This window comes from Macaca nemestrina, unplaced genomic scaffold (assembly GCF_043159975.1).
Source record: "Macaca nemestrina isolate mMacNem1 unplaced genomic scaffold, mMacNem.hap1 Scaffold_59, whole genome shotgun sequence".
NCBI classification, from domain to species: Eukaryota; Metazoa; Chordata; class Mammalia; order Primates; family Cercopithecidae; genus Macaca; species Macaca nemestrina.
Window position 1 is genome coordinate 76,394 of NW_027257758.1, and position 15,917 is coordinate 92,310.

At 49.7% G+C, this 15,917-nt stretch overlaps 1 long non-coding RNA gene across 1 annotated transcript in view; it reads left to right on the plus strand.

The window, feature by feature from the left end:
- The first annotated feature begins 555 nt into the window (after nucleotides 1-555).
- Nucleotides 556-15,917, plus strand: part of LOC139361544 (uncharacterized) — a 31,201-nt gene continuing 15,839 nt past the window's right edge. The window contains exon 1 of the long non-coding RNA XR_011619104.1: nucleotides 556-5,078. This is a non-coding gene — a long non-coding RNA (uncharacterized lncRNA). The remainder of the gene's footprint in view (nucleotides 5,079-15,917) is intronic.

Sequence of the window (15,917 nt, forward strand, 5' to 3'; positions counted from 1 at the left end):
TTTACCTTTGTGTCTCAGGCAGTAGCTACCTACCTGTGAGTAGTCACAAAGGTTCATGCAGTTTTCTCTAGCTGTCCCTAGCTCGTAGCTCAGCAGGTCCCTTCAGATGAGTCAGCCAGCTGTGTACCTGCATGTTCAGGATACTTGTCAGGGGCCTTCCTCAGAGCAAGACCGACGCTCACCTCATCCTTGGGACTTTGGAGCCCGCCCTGGAGAGACTCCAGCCACGTCCAAAGGGGCCGTCCGGGTCCCACAGGCTGGTGGGAGTGACTTCTGAGCCACTCCAGACCACACTTTGTGTTCCTACACCCCACAAAGCCACTTAAAGTGCCATGTTCTGGTGCTGTGTGCCTCACCAGTGTGCCACACAAGCCTGCACGGGGATCTGAGCGGGCGCTGCCTTCCTCAGGCTATGCTGGAGTTTTGGGGCAACTGGAGCACTCCTGGCTGTGATTCTCGCCACTGTCTGGGCTTCCCTAGAGGGTCTCACCTGCAGCGTGAGGACCACATCGGCAGCCACTGAGGAGTCGTCAGGTGCAGCGTTGGTCCCACTCAGTCCTTCTTGACTTTGGTGAGAGAGTAGACAGCAAAACTTCAGCTGGGAGCCCCAGGCCTTCTCTGCTTGGGGCCCTGGGACTGACATAGCACAGATCCTGCCATCCACGTGCTGGGGGCCCCGCCGTGCGGCTCCCTCCTCTGGTCAGGGGCTGCACCCTTGGGCTGTGCAGCTCCTGGTTCTCACACTCAGGGGCCCAGGGAGGGTGGTGGATGAAGAGAGAAGGAGAAGGGTGGCAGTTTGAGCCCAATTGTGTTGGCTTCATCTTCCGCCTCTTGTCCCTAAGTACATTGGCAAACTTTTCCAGGTGAAAACTCAGAAGGGATTTTTAATGACTGGAATCTGTGAATTCCATGGAAGCCACGTCTGTCCACCTCTTTCACCCACCTCATTTCTCCCCGTTGGGGCTGATTTTGGCAGCGTTCATAGGGGCAGGGACGGAAGGGGTGGGGGCCAGCCGTCGGCCCTGTGTCCCTCCCTTCCTCCCCTCAGCGCCACAGCATTTCGGTGTCATCCCCTTCCGTGCACGCGTCCTCATGAAAACCAAGTGCGGCTGGAGGGAGATGCCTGCGCCCACTCCCGTGACCTTCCCGGCCGGCCTGGCTGCAGCGGCCCCTCGGCAGGCATCTTTCTGGTGCTGCCTCCGTGCCCCTCCCATCACCTGATGCTCGTGTTCCTGAATCTTCACGCCTGTGCTCTGTGCAGCCACCTCACGGGCTCCCTGGGAAGGAAGACAGTGTCTCACGCCGGTCAGAATGCTCTTCTCTGTCCACTGAATAGTCCAACACAGAATCATTCCTCTGTGATTATTTGTGCTTTGTTATGTAGAACTGGAATAAAGAAAAAGTGAATTTAGACATTACAGCCATCAGGTTGAAGCTTAGTAATTGCATTAGGGAATTAAATGGAAACATTTGAGCTTCTCGAGTTCTAATTCCACATCTTCGTATCCCCATCACCCCATACCCAGTGTCTAACAGAGCTCTTGGTCTAGGAGTTTCTTGATAAATGCTTACTGAATTGAACTGGACTGAGCTTAACATTCCCACCCAGAGTTAGAAGCCAGTCCCTGAATAAATTGCATTTAGAATATGAGTTTGACGTTACTGTGGTAAGGGGTATCCTACACATCATAATTCCTAGTCAATATCGGGTATTTAGTCAAATAGACTCAAGTATAGAGAAGCATAGGCCCATCTGGCAAAAGGGCAAGGCACGCTGCTTTAGGTCCAGGTCCCCAATATCAACTATGAAAATAAAACGTCAACTCCAATGACAGCCCTGTCCTCAGCTGGTCACTGTTTATGCTAACAATTATAAACAGCTTGAACTTGCTGTCCTGAGAGGCAACACACCCTCCATTCTCTCTGCAGTGTAGCTGCCTTGGTGGATGGAACATGCCCCTCCTCCCTCCCTCTCCCTATCCCTCCCTCCCCCCTCCTCTCTCCCTCCCTCTCCCCTCCTCTCTCCCTCCTTCCCCCCTCCTTCTTCCTATCTTCTCTCACCTTTCTCCCCCCACCTTCTCTCCTGGACAAGGGGCAGAAGAAAGGAGACCTCCGGAATCTTCTGCTTCATCCAAGCAGCTTGGGGGCAGCATCAACAGCTGCAATTTGGCTGCCCCAGCAGGTGCCTCAGGGCAGCCTTTCTAATGGGAATCCTGGAATCATGTCTTTCCTTAATGTGTCCTAAAGGCTGGAGGACATGAAGTGAAACAATGCTCCATGCTCAGTCCTGTGATTTTGTGTAATTATTGGACTTACTTTGAAATTAAACTAAATGATACCCAAGGTAGAGCATGAAAAAAAAGAAAAAACAGGCTATGGTGTTTGAAAAACAAACAAAACCGTTTGGTTTGTTGGTTTGTTCTTAGACCTTCACAGGCTCCTAGGTCACACGTTTCAGTTTCTTAGCAAGTGGCATTCTCTGCAGAAGCTGTGTCAGTCTGTTTGATGATGTCAGCCACAGCAGAAAGAAGCACTCCGTAGGCCCCGTGCTCAGCACCTTGGCGTGAGCTCCTGCCATCTTCTGTTCATGCTCATCACAGCTCTGTGCAGTGGGCATCCTCCTGATCCCTGTGGGAGGATGGAGGATGGAGGCGGAAGGGTGAGTGATGGCAGGATCACATGAGGGGTCTCTCCCGAGGTAGGGAGGGGAACTGGCCCAGGACCTTAGTGCCCATCGCATCCTTCTTCCTCCTCCTCTGCCTCTCTGTGACTGTTTGACTCAGGCTGCAGGGACAGACATGAGTATGTGCAGAGCCTGTGTGCATCCCTGGGAATGTGTACTCATATTGGCAGGGAGGGATGTGAGTGTGTACAGAGCGTGTGTGCACACCTTGGCGGTGTATGCCGGCGTTGGCAGGGACAGATGTGAGCGCGTATGGAATGTGTGTGCACACCTTGGGGATGTGTGCTGGCATTGGCAGGGACAGATGTGTACAGAGCGTGTGTGCACACCTCGGGGTGTATGCTGTTGTTGGCATGGACAGACGTGAGCGTGTACAGACCGTGTGTGCACACCTGGGGGTGTGTGCTGGTGTTGATAGGGACAGATGTGTACAGAGCGTGTGTGCACACCTGGGGGTGTGTGCTTATGATGTTTTGTAACCGGCAAATACGTGGCCTGTTGCATCGGGCGGCCCTGCGCCCATGCTGAGCCCGTCAGTGGCCCTCGGGTTGGGGTCTCCATCTGCCCAGACAGCACTCGAGTGGCTTGAGGTTTCAGATTCTTCCTCTACGGATACTTGGGCCTCCTCAGGACCAAACATCAGAACCAGCCAACTGCAAACTACAAGAACGTTCAAATGCATCTTCAGTAGGAAAAACAAAAGCAATTGGAAAAATTTTCCAACGTGACCCCGTGGTTAAGCCGTTAGATACTCCAGCCAACAGATTGAGTCACTTTAAAATTCACACCAATTAAAATGGTTGTGAGAGTTGCAGAGCTTTACCGCTAAACCTTGAAATAATTGAAGCATTCTGCTCCACTTGCTTACAAACTAGAGTTGGGGATACCTTTCAGTCCAAAGTAGCAACCTTCTAAATCCAGCTTAGATGCGAGGCTCCCACTGACACAGGAAGAGACAGTGGCCCTTGATTATTCTCCTGTGTTCAGATACTGTGTCATTTCTTTTTTTCTTTTTTTTTTTTTTTTTTTTTTTTGTATCCTGATCATCACTTCTGCTTTTCCAATTCAAACTAAAGGGAGTTTAGTTCTGTTTTGGAGAAGCTGTGGTTAGTGGTTTCTTTTCATGGTTTGCTTAATCTCTTAAGTCTGGTGCTTACATTACCCAAATAGACTTTTCTTTAGTACGACAGTGCCATAACCCAGGGCTTCTCCCTCCATATCTTCTCCCCAGGAGGCTCCCTAGGAATGGGTGCTGGAGATCCAGCCCCTCTCCATGTGCCGTTTTCTTTGAGTCCAAGGTAGCTTTGGCTCAGAGAAGAAAAGAGGCCTCCGGGTTAGGTGCCTCTGACTGCTTGCTTGTGAAATGTTTAATGATAAGGCGACTTCCAAACTAATTTACACATTGATAGTTGTAGCTTGAAGTATCACCGCAGTCATAAGAACAAGAAACACTCCCATAAAGTAGATAAGCAGAAAAAAGCCATAGAAGTTTAATAAAGCGCAAATAAAATGGTGTTGTAAGAATGTCCAGTGGGAAATGCTCTCAGTCCAGCCAGATCCAGCTGTGGCGTCAGTCCAGCTGTGGCGTCCTCCTGTAAAAACATTCAGCCACGTGTGGCCCTGATCGCAATCACTACTCTGAATTGTGATCCAGAATGTTGTTGGGGGCCGATGCCGGGACTGTTCCAGCAGTTGAGTCTGATTGGGCGTCACGGTGGTGATGTGCTTAGCGCGGCCAGCTGGGCTGAGTGGTGGCCACCCGTGCACTCGCCACGTGCAGCCGTTATTCTGGTGATGGGGTTGCATGCGGCGCGGCTTGTCCACCTGGGCAATTAAAGTACTGGGAACCCAACCGCGGGCGGGTGCCTCCCGACATGGGAGCTGTCTTTTTTATCCAGGGCCCTGTGGCGCTGCAGACCCCTGCCGCCAGTCTGAGCTCACAAGGAGGTACCGGAGGGCTCTGCTGGGGCATGGAGGTCCCTGAGCAGGTGGTCACTTATTGCTTGTGGAGTGGTCCATGGCCTGTGAGTTTATTCTCGGGGTTTGTGTGGGCGAGGTTAACCAGTTCACAGCTGGGCACTTACCCCTTACACAGGTGACACTAGTTAAAGTGGAATCTATATTAGCTCACACGGGAGTGTGTGAGGAGCTGGGAGGGTGGGGAGGCTTGGCCCTAGCACTAGATCCCGGTCTCCTGACGTTTCTGCGTCTTCCAGTTGAGGGGCCGTCAGAGCCGCTGTGGGTCCTGAAGACAGGGGGTGCCATATGGACCAGGGGATGCAGAAGCCTCTAGAGGCTGCGGGAGGCAAGGAGACGGTCGCTTCCCCAGAGCCAGCCCTGCCGCCACTTCGACGTTAGATGGTGGGACCTGTTTTGGACTCCAGCTTCCAGAAATGTGAGAAAATAAGTCAGTGTTTAGGGCGCTAAATTTGGGGTGATTTAGTGGAGAAATAGAAAACTAGCCCACAAAGGTGCACGCATTGAAATGTGCTCTGTCCAGGTGTTCACAGTGGTGTGAGGGGGATGGCATCGGGGTTCTGGGAACTCTGCAGTTTTACTGAAGGAAGGGGGCTCGCCACGCCTTTCCTCATATAACTGAAGGTATGTATGCCTGCCACACTGCCCAGGAGACAGGGACTAGAATTCTGACTTTATTTCTTATGGGAACCAAGCCACAGTCAGAACACGGTGAGGGCCGAGACGAGCTTCCTACAGCCTGAACTGGGAAGAGGAATCGCAAGTAGTTTGTGTTTTTCTACACAGACCTGTCCTTTTCAGGTTTTGTTAAGTTTTGGAAAAAGGGAGAAGCCAGGCACACCTCGGCGAGGGACAGTGTTTCTGGAGGTGGTGCGGCTTCAGCCTGAACGTGGCCGTGTGGTTGGGAGGCTCAGAAACTGCCCTCCAAGGGCACTCATCTATTCCTTATTGCAGTAATACCTTGTTTACAGAAATCCACAGAAATTACAGTGCGGGAGGCTTCTGGTCTGGATGGGTTTGGACCGAGGTCACGGGGTGTTGTCCCAAGTGCTAATCCTGATCTGGCAGAGGCTCTGTTCCCAAACAATTATTCCACAGTTTCAGAGCCTATATCTGAGTGATAGTCTTTTAACTTTGTTGCATAAAAGGAAACAAAGTATGTCTTGAGGGTCCAAAAATCCATGTGGTAATCATGGCTGTAAACTCATACCTGGGGCTTTGGGATGGAGTGAAAACCACCGTCACCTGGCGTGGACGCTGCGTGGTATTTTTAGCGTGGCGGCCTGCTCGTGCCTTGAACTCTATCTGCAGTGTGAGCAACAGCTGTGCATTTGAGAAATGTGGACAGGTCAGCTTGCTCCTCCAGGGGCCTGCAGGCATCCGGGTGAGGGGCCTGGGATGAGGCCACATCAGTGGGAAGGAGCTTGGTTGTGTCAGCAGATCTGTCTGTCTCTACAGGCCCGCAAGCCAGCCAGAACCCAGTTTTCCTTTGGTCATCTAATGCCAGAAAAAACCTGTTTCTTAGAGATTCTCATAATTTATATTAATGAACCATTTGACCGTACCTAAAATGTTATAAATGCATGAGGCTTTACAACTTGGCAGATGTGTAACTCACATGTCGTTGTATCAAACTGTTGAAGATATTTGTTTCACTTGAAGGTTTTTAACATTTTATGTGCAAAGCAAATGCCAGTAGCATTTTGAAGGAGTATTTTGGAATTTTAAACACAGTGGGATAGTGCTGGGTCTCTGGGATACTGGTGAGGTGGACGTGACCTCAAGCTCTTGTAGCTTGCAAGCAGGATTGTTAAATTGTCACAAGTGCAGTGCTGGAAAGTCAAAGTGGATTTCTGTAAATGAGGTATTAGTGCAATAAGGAACAGATGAGTGCCCGTGGAGGGCGGTTTCTGAGCCTCCCAGACACCCCAGGAGGAAGCGGGGGACGGGGGCAGTTACCCACCAGAACCTGGACGGTGAAGCTGGGTTTGCTGGTGGCCCTGCTTGGCAGGTCATTACGTGCAATAAGAAACAGGTGAGTGCCCTTGAGAGCGGTTTCTCGGCCCCCTTCAGAACCGCAAGTGGAAGACGCTCCAAGGTGGGGGGTGGGTGTTTGGTTAATCCACAGGAGCCTGGATGGTGGAGCTGGGTTTGCTGGTGGTCCTGTGTGGCATGTCATTACATGCACTAAGGAACAGGTGACTGCCCTTGAGGGCGGTTTCTCGGCCTGCTTCGGAACTGCAAGTGGAAGACGCCCCAAAGTGAGGGGGGGCTGGTGGTCGGTTATCTAGTGGGGCCGGATTTGCTGGTGGCCGCTGCGTGGCAGGTCACTGCGTGGAGCGATGGGAGGTGAGTGGAGTGGGAATAGAGGATGCACCCTCCACAGCTACTGCTGGGAGTTGGCTGTGGTAGCAGAAGGGGCATAGAGGGATTCCCATCAGGGGCAACACGACTGGGGTCCCACGTGTGGTGGATGCCGAGGTGTGGCTATATGTAATCTCAGTCTGCACAGCCGTCCTGGTGAGTGGGTTCAGTTACCTTCCCATCTCACATTTGAGAAATCTCGGGGGCTCACATCACAGCTAGGTGGGTTGGAAGTAATGTCTCAGGCAGGACGTTGGCCCCAGAGCCCAGATCTTACCCGCCCCCGCTCTTTTCAGTCCACCAAGCTTGTAGAGAGGGTTGTATGGTGGTGGGTGGCGGCTGAGAAACCAACACAGTAGAAGGCGGGGAGGAACTAAACCAGGCAGGAGACACAGGCAGTGCTTGGGAGGTCTGCACGGGGTGTGGGTGTGGGAGACACCTCTGGGCCAGTGAACCCCGTTCTGTGCTCCTGGCTTGCCCAACCTTGGCCCTCAGCCACATGCTGCGTGCTTTAGGTGAAATCTCAGTCGCTCGTGTGGTGCGGGCATCTTTTCTCCCTGGCTTTGCCTCTCTTTAAATCACGGAGTCTCAGTGGGGATGACGGGGCGGATGGTTGTCCGTGGAATTTGCCCTCCACCTCCCCATCCTTGTCCTGTCCTGTCTGGCCTGTTACCTGAATCTGTGTCTCTTCAGAGCCTGCAAATGAGTGGAGGCCACGACAGCCTCTCGCTGACCGACCTCTCAAACTTTTATTCATCAGAATAGTGTTAAATGCCGATTCCTAGGCACCCCCCTTGGACTCTACGCCTGCCTAGCATGGGTACTTTGGGGGAAGGTACAGAGGATTGCTGGGCTGTTCCAGGGGGGAATTTGCATTGTTGAATGTCTATTGTGTTCCTTCCAGCACTCTACTTTCCACGCACACGTGGCATTAAACCTGGAAGACCTCTGGGTGCTGTGCTGGTGAGGAAGCCCCGGCTGGACGAGGGGCTGCTGGGGCTCGGACTTGATTCCTGGGCTGGGGGCTGCGAGCTTATTCTCTTCAGTGGGTCTGCTGATGGGATGCCCTGAGAAGTCCTGCTGTGCACTCAGGGGAAGGTGCAGAGACAGGCTCAGAAAAGACAGACCATGGATTTAAAAATTCCTACTGGAAAATCTTTTATGTGCAAAGTAATTTGCATCTAACTGAAGACAATCATTGCTTGAATAATTGGTTTGTTTACAAAGTTGGTCCTATGAACAGATTAAAGTTTTCATTCATGCCTTATCTATAATGTGAATAGGAGCTATTACCGCAACTTAAATTAGCTTTAAATTTCGTATCAGATTGCAGTACAGATTACAAACGGCTGCTTGATAATCTAATTGATAAAACGGAGGAATTTAGTGCTTGGAACCCAGAGTGAAGGGAACAGAATTGCTTTGGTTTCTCAAAAGGGTGTTGACTGAGTGGTGACCTGGGGTGAAGAGAAGTGGCTAGAGTCATTACACTCGAGGAGATGATCTGCCCCCGCCTTTCTCAGCTGTCTTCTGGACAAAACAAAGGGTGATAAATGGAAAAAATTCAGCACTGAGTTCGTCTATGCCCTGAGCTTCTCATACAGTCATTAATGGGCTGTATCTGTGAAGCCTCCATACAGGCACAAAGGAATTAGGCTAGAGTAAGGCGGCCGGCGACCTCTGGCGTCTGGACCGCGTGTCACTTCCTAAAGCCCTTTTGGGTGAAATGACAGTGGCAATGTCGTTGTTCGGAGGAGTGTAATCTCACGTATGAGATGCAGATTTTAAATGATGCAGATTTTAAACACCAAAGTCAGGAAGCTTGGTGGGAGTGGCTGTCTTCCAAGTGGTTTTCTGTGCAGCCATGGATGAGGCGTGGATGTGTCATCTGTTGGTGAGATCCACTGGTGAAGGGGCTAAGCAAACCATGGAGGTCGGGGGGGTGAAGCTGCATCTCTTCTGGCATCCCAAGTAAATACCTGGGATCCCATCTCCAGCCTTTCAAAGGACACAGACGAATATAAAATGCAGATGGGAGAGTTCATAATTTGGGCATCTCTGTTCTTTTGAAATCAAAGTGCAAAGAAAAAGTTTTGCCTTGAGGTCTTAACCCATACTTGTTTTTCTCCTGAGGTTTTAAGATTTTCTTAACTGCTTTTCTCTCCCCCAATCCTTGAGGAAGTTCTATCTTCATATCTTCTTAAAAGGTATGGTTAAAAGATATGGTTAAATTCAACACTGAAATATAAAAACATGCTTTCATATTTTTCTTGAAACTGATGTATCTGACATTGGTGAAGAACTAACTGGGAGTATTGGTTTATTTTTATTTTTTTGAGACAGTCTTGCTGTGTTGCCCAGGCTGGAATGCAGTGGCACGATCTTGGCTCACTGCAGCCTCACCTCTTGGTTCACGCCATTCTCCTGCCTCAGCCTCCTGAGTAGCTGGGATTATAAGTGCCTGCCACCATGGCTGGTTCATTTTTGTATTAGTAGAGACGGGGTTTCAACATGTTGGCCAGGCTGGTCTTGAACTCCTGACCTCAGGTGATTCGCTCACCTTGGCCTCCCAAAGTGCTGGGATTACAGGCAAGAGCCACCACACTCGGCCTGGGATATTCTTGATTATAATTGTAACATATCCCTTTAATAAAAACAAAACAGAACAACAACAACAACAAAACAGCTGTCTGAAAAGTCTCGAAATTAAAGAGCTCACTTGGACAGGGATTTGGACACCAGTTGAATGGCCCAGCACACCATAGTTACATGGGCCACTCGGCCTGTTAGGTCCTTAGGGTATTTGAAGTCATATGGATATTTGCATTTCTGCCTCTGGATATCGTGTTAGTATTCGGCTAGTGTTTGAGGGCCAGGCTCAGATCCGGGAAAACAAGAGCCCCTGCCCTCACGGCACTTCTCTTCCATGTGTGTGTGTTAGGAAAATAGAAAGCATAAGATATTTTTTTCAATGAGCTGGGAAGATGGAAAAACAAGCTTAAGATGTTTACTTGTTCAGAAGAAGGGAAGTGCAAGGAACACTCAGCTTTGTTGCTGCTGAAGGAGGCCCCTGGTGGAGGCTGTTTCAGAGGTGGGGTTTCTCTGAGAAAGGTGGTAAGAGGCCAATAGGATGCCCCATCTGGTTTGCCAGAGATGGGGAAAGTTAGTATCCCCAAAACAGCTTCAGCATTCTGGCAAAGCTTTGGAAAACCAGCTACGGTGTAGGACCTTGTTGGCCGCTGGGTAGAAGGAAAACATTGCTGGTCCTGAGGACTGTACTGTTGTTCCACTGCTATAAAGAACTATCTGAGGCTGGGTAATAAGGAAAAAAAATGTTTAATCGGCATACAGTTCTGTGGGTTGTACAGGCTTCTACATCTGGGGAAACTTACAATCAGAGTGGAAGGTGAAGGGGAGGCCGGCATGTCTTCACATGGCTGGAAGGGGAGAGAGAGTGAATGGGAAGGTGCCATGCACCTCCAAACAACCAGATCTCAGGAGAACTATCATGAGGACAGCGCTTGGGGGATTGTGCTAAACCATTAGAAACCACCCCCATGAGTCAATCACCTCCCACCAGGGCTCACCTCCAACATAGGGTTAGAGTTCAGCATGAGATTTGGGTGGGGACACACAGCCACACAATGTCAGGCTTCCCATTCTTCTCCTGCACGTGCTTCGCAAATGGTTCTGTCATTGGTTTTTGTTTCTGTTGATACATAATATACGTACATATTTTCAGAGTGCATGTGATACCTTGATTCACCCCTATATTGATGAAATCTGTGTACTTGGGATGTCTTTCACTTTAAATAGTTTCTTTTCCTTGTGCTGGTTATGTTAAGTTATTCTCTCCTAGCTGTTTTGAAATACACAGTAGATGACCCACTGCCATCCCCCTGCTGATTTATCAATAGTAGGTCTCGTGTTCCCATTAGGCTGTGTGTTTGTGCACATTACCAGCCTCTGCCCATCCTGCTTATGAGTGGGCTCTGCTGGGCCCTGTTGACCACCTACTTTTGGCCTCCATGAGATCTGCTCTCAGCTCCTGCTTATGCGCCGTTTCCTTGCTTGACTCGTTTGCTTAACGTAATGTCCTCCAACTCCATCCATGCTGCCGCGGATGACAGGGCTCTCCGCTGTGTGGTGGAGTATTGCTCCTGTGTGTGTTCGGGCCACGTTCCCTTCATCCCCTGTTGGCGGGCACTCAGGTGATTCCAGACTTTGGCTACTGTGGATGGAAGCTGAGAGCAGTCACTGGCTTTATACTCGGGGGACGTGAGCCACTTTGATGTTCTCAAGCAGCCTATCCCCAAAGCCCTCCGTAGAATGCCGCATTCGTTTGTACTCATGGCTTCTTCCACTAGGATGAACAGCTGGGAAGGGGCTTTGAGTGAATGCTTGGGTTTCTGTCTTTAATTGGTACCCAGCTACACTGGCCAAGTAGGGGTCCCAGTGACCCTGGACACTACCTCACATAAGGTCCAAAGATGCAGTTAGGTTCTTTTTTTAACACGCGGTGGCTCACGCCTGTAATCCCAGCACTTTGGGAGGCCGAGGCGGGCGGATCACAAGGTCAGGAGATCGAGACCACGGTGAAACCCTGTCTCTACTAAAAATACAAAAAATTAACCGGGCGCGGTTGTGGGCACCTGTAGTCCCAGCTACTCGGGAGGCTGAGGCAGGAGAATGGCGTGAACCCGGGAGGCGGAGCTTGCAGTGAGCCGAGATCGCGCCACTGCACTCCAGCCTGAGCTGGGCGACAGAGCGAGACTCCGTCTCAAAAAAAAAAAAAAAAAAAAAAAAAAAAAATGCTTTTGACCTGGGTAAGCTATGGCATTACCAGTTAGAGTTTTTTCATATTGGAAAGGTGTATATTTTATTTTCTAAGAAGGAAAGAAATCCTCTTAAATACTCTAACCACAGATTAAATCATGTCAAGGAAAGAGGTACTATTTTGGGGGAAAATGACCCCTTCATGTCAAAGATCAAGGAGATGACTTACATTGTTTAATTGAGTTAATTATGAAATCTTAAGTGGTTTTAAGAAGATGAGCTGTGGATCCTACAAGACATGAGACTGATACTGATTTAATGTTAGTCAGCCCTGGCAGAATGTGGCTAATATTTAAAGCTTGCTCCAGTATTGCTTGATAGATTGTAAGTTAATGTAAAGATCTGTTTGACGCTTTTATTTTACAAAATATTATTGAGAAAAAGTTTGACAGCCAAGGAACGGCCTTCAACCAATTTCTTCCTAATTTCTATCACCAGAAAATTTTGTCCTGTTAATTCCAGAATTTACTTTTGGAAAGTTCCCGTAAGGAGAGCAGAGGTATTGGTGGTTGAATGGTGACTTGAATTTAGGTGAAGATCGTTAAATATTTCATAGTCATGTTTGTCTTGGTGGTTTTAGCAATTTTATATTAAACTTAGAACTGTGAGTCAAACCAAATCTGTTCTTTTGCTTTTGTGATACTCCTTTGTATGACTATACTGGTAAAGAATGATAAAATGTGTATTGGGTATTTTTTCTGTGTAGATATTAGGATTTTTAGGGGAACAAATTAATCATTCTTCTAATATACACTGCTGTGTGTTGGGTCCTTTGTATATTAGTTGAATCACTCTAATGAGGACCACTTGAAAGTCTGTTTCTATAGCAGATGTTTTATATGTTGACTTGTGTTATGCAAAATCCTTCATCCTCTAAGAAGACTAAGCAATGGGTTGGAGGAGAGATTTAATCACCCATTAGGTCTATTCCGAATGCTCAGAATTGAATGCAAGTACTAATTATGTTTTTGAAGTGAGGTGTGTGTGTGGTGGACTCCTTTTTAGGTCATGGGAGGGAGGTAAAGCGAAGATGAGATTTGCTGATGAACATTTGTGCATATGCTAGTGGAGAAGTCATATGACTTGACTGCACCTGCGTACTCTGATTTTGGTTTCGTTAGTGTCCGTAGCCACAAGCCTCAACTGCCTCTGGGACCCACCCTGAGGGGCTGTGGTGAGGGTTATTACAGAGTCGTGCGTCTTAGTGAAGGGCACAAACGGCCTTGTGGGCCTACTTTGGCTTTGTTTGAACGTCTAGATTGTTAAACTAAGTTTACCATTTTGAGGATTATAAATTGTGATTCTTGTCTAAGAAGAGGTTTCTGTTGTCTCTGAAGACAGGAGCCCCAATACAGATGGTCCCTGGCTCCCAATTGTTACATATCTGATTTTTTTTTTCAACCTTGTGATGGTGTGAACTAGTCACACTCAGTGCATTGTTTGGCCCAAGATGGGCTGCCTCTGGATGAACCCGTTGTAAGTTGAAACTATGATGTCAAATGCACTTTCTATTTAGGATATTTTCAGCTTACGCTGGGTTTATTGGAACAGTTTCATCCCATGGTAAGTCAGGGAGCATATGTGCTCATAAAAGTGGAGACGATCTCATAGATACCGTGAGATATAATGTCTCTGATGTTATAGAGATACGATGAAAACAATCAAGTGGGACTTGGAAGCCTTGGAGGGACTCACATGGGCGGCTCCTGGAATGCAATCTTGAGCGCCACTGGCTTCTGGATGTGACATCTGTACCTTCTGCTTAGCCCAGTGTGTTATCGGCTGCTCTCGAGGGCAGAGAGGTCCAGCGTTCCTGTGTTTAGGTATTTGAGCTGCCTTAAGAGGCTAGGTCAATTCTCACTGGTGTCTTCAGGGCTTTAGGCCTTCTGAACAAGCAGGAGGAAGCACGACTTTGTAGAGCTTTGGAAATCTCAATGGACTTCAGGGCCATCCCCTTTGGCAGGAGAGAGCCCCACTGGAGGCGAGCAGGGTGCCGTGCGGGCCTCTGCTGGGCCCAGGCATGTACGGACGTTGTGAGGGCCACAGGACACAGATCGGTCTTGGTTCACAACTGGTGTCGATGGCCACGCAGCATTTCTGCCAGGTACATGAGTGCGGGGACTTGGGTTTTGGGGTGTGCGTCCTGGTTGCCTAGTTGCTTGGAAGACCCCCATTCAGACCCCAGCCTGAGTCACCGTGACAGGCCTCCTGCTTCACACGCCACACGGAAGCCGTGGCGTCGGTCACTGACGTCCACCAGCTGTCAGATGTGCGTGTGTATCTTCCTTGGTCTCGGGATGTGTCTTGTTTTGAGGTTATAGTAAACGTTCTTTACAAGGGGTTTTGGATTTTTTATGTTGTTTGCAAGGAGGCAGCAGGGAGTGCTTGAGCAATGAGATCCCCTTTCCAACCAATACAATTTCAGATCCCAGCAGGTAATTAAGGCAGCGGAGCTGTGGGATCACCTTTCCAACCAATGAGAATTCAGATCCCAGGAGGTAATGACGGCAGCGGGGCGGGTGGCAGAACCCTGAACTGTGGCTGTTTCTGGTGTCTTGCCCCGCGGACAGAGCGTGCTGGGGCCTCTGTGGGGTGAGTGGAGCGCATGAGCTGGGTGCTGCTGGGCCCTGGCTGGCTCCCCAGCCCGGGGTTTATGCAGGACTCGTTAGACAACTTGGAACCCAGAAAGCAGCACGAGGAGAACGGGATTGTGCCTTTCTGGATCCTTGGTGCTTCCCAGTCTCAGACACTGAGTAGGCTCTGAGGGGTCTCGCCGGGAAGACTTGCACAGTCGGCCCCCAGGATGGAGTGGGGCTGCAGCGGGTCTTGCAGGAGCTGGAAGTGGGGGTGAGTGTCTCGCAAGCGGGACCTTCAAGCGGGCCCAGCAGGATGCATCTGTGGAAATGGTGCCACCTAACGCAGGGCTGCGGCCAGCAGGACCTGAAAGGCTACAGCGGGCTGTGTTTCTGCTCTCTCTCTCGAGTCTCTGCACGGTTTTCCTTGGTTTTTGTCTGTTTGGAGGACGCTTCCCCCTTTCTTGCGCTTACCTAGCCTTCTGAGCTTCTTTGTTGAGTATGACAAAGCCCTGAGAAGGCATTTTTATCGCATAATTGTGTTATCCTGGTGGCTGGATAAATGACCTGCAAATGTGGGTGACTCAGTAGCTCTGAGGGTGTTCAATATCCAAGACAGAGGTGGGAAGGAAATGTTCAGGCAGGCATCAGAGGATCTGTTCTCTGCTTTACACTGGGGCCCTGGTTTGCTGACAGTCTTCACACTCGATCCAAAATGGGGGATAATGAAGTCTCACGGATTCGGCTTCAGCTGAGAGTTGCCTCCAGCACAGTCTTGTGTGAGTAACAGTTTCTGTGTTTGGTGCGAAGGGCGGGCGTCAGTCAGTTGATCTTATTTGTGGTGGTGCTTATGGTGGGTTTTCCGTAAGGAATGTAGACTTTATTAGCTTTGGCAAGGGAATCCTGAGTGATAAACTGGAAGAATGTCTCAGGAAATTCTGGAACCTGCAGTGAATCTGGAATCTGTATGAAATTGAGATTTGGATTCTCACGATTTCCTAATGCTACCCCGAAACCCAGTAGTTGAGACAGTCGTAGAGCTTCAGTTGTGCTGCCCCGGTTCCCCATTTTCAAAGGAACACGTTGCTTTCCTCTAGAATGTTCTGAGCTCTGAGTGCTGCCGGCAGAGTGACCAGCTCTCTGCATCAGAGGGGAAGCCAGGGCTGCGTTCACGGCGTCGCGGCAGCCGGGAGCTGACCCTGGACCTCAGGCACGTGTGATGCTGACCATTTTCTGTAAACTCCAAGGGTGTAGTGGTCTCCTTGGCCGCTTACAGTCTTCTGAAGCTTTTGATGTGTCTGCACTTTGTAGATTTTTCAGAAGTAGACAGCCTTTTCCCACACCCTTGGGCTGAGTTTCCTCAGAGGCTGGTGTGTGGGAAGCACCACACCCACATTCTGACAGGGAAGACTCTGGTGCCCAACTGAGGTCAGAGTGGAAATTTGTTCTTCCTTCCCTCCAGTCTGGTCCAGCTGCTCCCTGCT